Below are 4,294 nucleotides of genomic sequence, written 5' to 3' on the forward strand. Positions count from 1 at the left end.
CGGTCTCCCCTCCCCCAGGATCCCCCACCCACTATCCCCACCTCGCCTCAGTATACAGCTACTGCCAGTCATTATCTAGGCCCTGCACCCCGGGGCAGAGTGCAGTATCAGCCTACTCATCACTGGCAAGGTTGCGTTTGGACCTGCTGCCTTGGCCTACCCCTGGGCTGCCCTCTGCAACCCCCAGTACCTATTAGCCCAATGCTAGGCTGCAGCCTGGGGCTTTCCAGGCTAGAGCTCCCTGGTTCCTCTGCCTTTCCCCAGCTCTGCTCCACTCAGGTACCCTGTCTCTAGCTCCTTGCAGCCAGGCCCATCTCCCTCTACAAACAGAGAGAGATTGCCTGGGCTTCTGGCTCACAGCCTCTTATAGGGGCCAGCTCGGCCTGACTGGGGCATGGCCACAGCTGAGCCTACTTTCCCCAATCAACCCAGGCTTCTTGCCCCAGCCCCAGCCCTCTCCTGGGCTGTTTTAAGCCCTTCGGGGCAGGAGTGGTAGACCACCATGCTACAGTGTGTAATTGGGAGTATCAAGTAGAAGTAGAGTGGTGATGTTAACACTGTATACATCTTCAGTTAAATCAATACTAGAATCCTATATACAGTTCAGGTGTCCATATTTTAAAAAGGCTATTGAAGAGTTGGAGCAAGTGCAGGAAAGATCCACAAAAATGATTTGAAGGCTGGAGAAAATGCCTTACAGTGAAATATTTAAAGATTTCAATCTATTAAGTTAATCAAAAGATGATTAAGAGGTGACTTCATTACAATGTAGAAGTACCTTCCTAGGGAGAAAATACCAGATACTAAAGGGCTTTCTAGAAGAGAAAGACATTACAATCAATTACTGGAGGCTGAAGCCAGACAAAAATTCGAACTGGAAATTAGGCACACATATTTTACAATGGGTGTTCTTAACCATTGGAACAAACTACCAATGGAAATGGTGGAATCTTCACCTCTGGAAGATATGTTTTAGTCAAGCACAAGTTATTAGGCTCAACATGGGGGGTAACTGAATGAAATTTAAAGGACTGTGATACAGTCTAGAAGGTCAGCCTATATGATCTAATGGTCCCTTCTGGCTTTAAACCTTATGAATATGAATTATTATTGTTTTCAGCATAAAGCAATCACACAGACACACATAAATAATTTGATGAAGGTAAATTATGGGAACCATTCTGCCTCCAGCTAAATTCAGTGAGAGTTTTCCATTGACTTCAATCAGGCCATGCTGTGATACATGGCAGTTCAAGATTAAGGTCAAGGGTAGTGTAGGTATCTACAATATAATCTGCTGCTTTGAAAATCAAATAAGTGTTGCATTAATATTTGGGACTCGGTATTCTATAATAGTAGATTTACTGTCTCTGTAATGGTTGCTTCACAGATATGGAAAGAGACTTTGAACTACATATACTTGTGTGTGTGGCTGGAATTGTGTAAAGAGCCGTCACTGTAGATTCATCTTCTGCATATATTAGAATAATACATATATAAAATATGGCTTTGAATTTTAAGATGTACATTTTCCTAGTTATTGAAAAGCAAGAAGGAAGACTGGAGCATTCTACCATCATATAAACACCACAGACATTTATTTTTATATATGACAGTGTGTGTGTGTACATCTCTACTTACTGTGGAAGAGTTGACATTAACCTGAATCTCAGGGCTTGTCTACACTTACATTTTATAGCGCTCTAACTTCCTGGCTCAGGGTGGCGAAAAATCATCCTGAGCGCAGTAAGTCTGAGCGCTTTAAAGCGCTAGTGTAGACAGGCTCCGACCACTGGGAGTACAGCTCGGAGCCAATCCCCTTGTGGAGGTGGATTACCAGGAGCGCTTGGAGAGCTCCCTCCCAGCGCTCACAGGCAACCACACTCGCACTTCAAAGTGTTGCCAAGGGAGCAGATGTAGAGTGCTCTGAGTTAAACCGGCCTTCATGGAGCACATTAGGGAAAGCACTGCAGTCTGTTCACATGGACAGCTGCAAGCGCACTGGTTTGGCCACATTTGCAGCACTTGCAGTGGCATTGGGAGCAGTGCACTGTGGACAGCTATCCCACAGAGCACCTCTTTCCATTCTGGTGCTGAGGCTTGCGGGAAGGGGATGGGGGGTGTGGGGCATTCTGTGCGAATGGAGCCCGAACTGCTGAGGACTATGCTGACGAGTCTCACCAGCACATCACATTTAGCAGTCGAGTTATTCCTTAAGATCCAAAGTGACAGTGAGGACTCCAATGATATCGACTTGCGTATTGCCTACGACATGAGATTGCTTGTGGCATTCATGGACATGCTCACCACCATGGAATGGCACTTTTGGGCTCGGGAAACAAGAACTGAGTGGTGGGATCAAACACTGATGAGGTCCACCACCTTGCCATTGATCCATACTGGGGATCACCTGGCTCGTGGAGGCATGGTCACCTGGAAAGATTCGCTGAGAGCACTCCACACCTGGCTGAGCAAACAGGAAGGGGATTTTCAAAATTCCCAGATAATTTAAAGGGCGGGTCTGATGGTTGGTCACCTGAGGGCAGGGCAGTAGAGTTCAAACTGATGACCACAGTGGCTAGAACAGGCATTGTGGGATACTTCTGGAGACCTATCAGAGTGCATTAACAGACCATTCAATCCTCAAGGGGGCCATTTGGGGAACTGGGGTAAAAATCTGGGTATTGGTCCTGCTTTGAGCAGGAGGTTGGACTAGATGACCTCCTGAGGTCCCTTCCAACCCTAATTTTCTATGATGATGATGATGATGCTATGAATCCACACTGGCGCCACAATGCTCCAACAGGGGCACATCAAATGTTATTCCATTCACTGAGGTGGAGTACCAGGAGCGCTTTAGCTACGGAGTCAGAGCACTCTACGCGTCTTACCAGTGTGGATGGATCATGAGTTAGAGCACACTGGGTTCCTTTAATGCTCTCTAACTCGCAAGAGTAGCCATGTCCTACGCTCCTAGAAATCGTTGACCAGTAATATTTTCATGTTATACAACCAGGCTAAAATTATAGCTCCTCAAAAGTTTTTTGTGTTTCAAAAAATGATGAAATTTCAATTGGCTATTCCAAGAAAACCACAATATTCATTCATAGGATTAACACAGAAAAAAAATCAATGGAAGTTTCATATTTGATCTTTGAATCACCTTTAAATTAAATAAAGTTTGGTGAAATTGCTTTAAAAATGGTGCCTAGATGACCAGAGGATTGCAGTTCATATCATTCTGCATTATAACACTGAGTTACTCTAGGGGAAAATCACATTATTTCAATGACATGATTGATGATTACATAACTTTGTGTTTCAAAAAATACCACAGCAAGAAACTAATAAGGCGATTCTCAAAAAAAATATTAAATTATTTCCCAGCAATCTAATACCTTTCTACTGTTAACTTGTTCTTTTGATAATCACATTTCTGAGTTTGAGGAAGAAATATATAGACAGAAGCAACAGCCTAGTGTTTTCAGAGAAAATACCTTGTGTCTGAATTCAATATTCACTTCCTCAGGAAAGTCAAGGAATAAATACAGGTGGATAATATAAAGCATAATCTGGAAGGTGTGGCAGGGTTCACTCATCGGCAGAGTGCTCCTTTGCATTGGTTCATGATATTGCTACTATCTTTGGCTCCAATACCGCCTGCCGGCTCCCTGCCTCTGGCCCCAAGTCTTTTGTGGCTCAGTCCTCTAGCCAAGTGACCTAAGTTCAGACCTCTTATGGGGTATCATAAATGAGTCCAAATGCCACTGAACAGTTCTCCTACCTTGTTGGGCTACTGAAGCCTTTTCTTTTCTATTTACACACCCTATATCAGGGTTTCCCTTGCACTGTTCTCTCTATTGTCTCTGGCTATGTGCCCTAACCCTGGGCTTCTATCAGCCAAAGACACCTGCCTCCTCTGCCATCTTTCCACTCAACTGACCTCTTTCTGTCTACTTATCATGACTTAGGCCTGGTCTACACTACAGGGTTAGGTCTAATTTAGCTGCATTAGGTCAATTTAAAAATGACTGCGTCCACACAACTAACTGTTCTGTCAACCTAAAGGGCTCTTAAAATCGACTTCTGTACTCCTCCCCGGCGAGGGGAGTAGCGCTAAAATTGACCTTGCTGGATTAAAATTTGGACAGTGTGGATGCAGATCAATGGTATTGGTCTCCGGGAGCTATCCCAGAGTCCTCCATTGTGACTGCTCTGGACAGCACTTTGAACTTCGATGCACTAGCCAGGTACACAAGAAAAGCCCTGGGAATGTCTGAATTTCATTTCCTGT

The sequence above is a fragment of the Chelonoidis abingdonii genome, chromosome 8 (genome assembly GCF_003597395.2).
Source record: "Chelonoidis abingdonii isolate Lonesome George chromosome 8, CheloAbing_2.0, whole genome shotgun sequence".
NCBI classification, from domain to species: domain Eukaryota; kingdom Metazoa; phylum Chordata; order Testudines; family Testudinidae; genus Chelonoidis; species Chelonoidis abingdonii.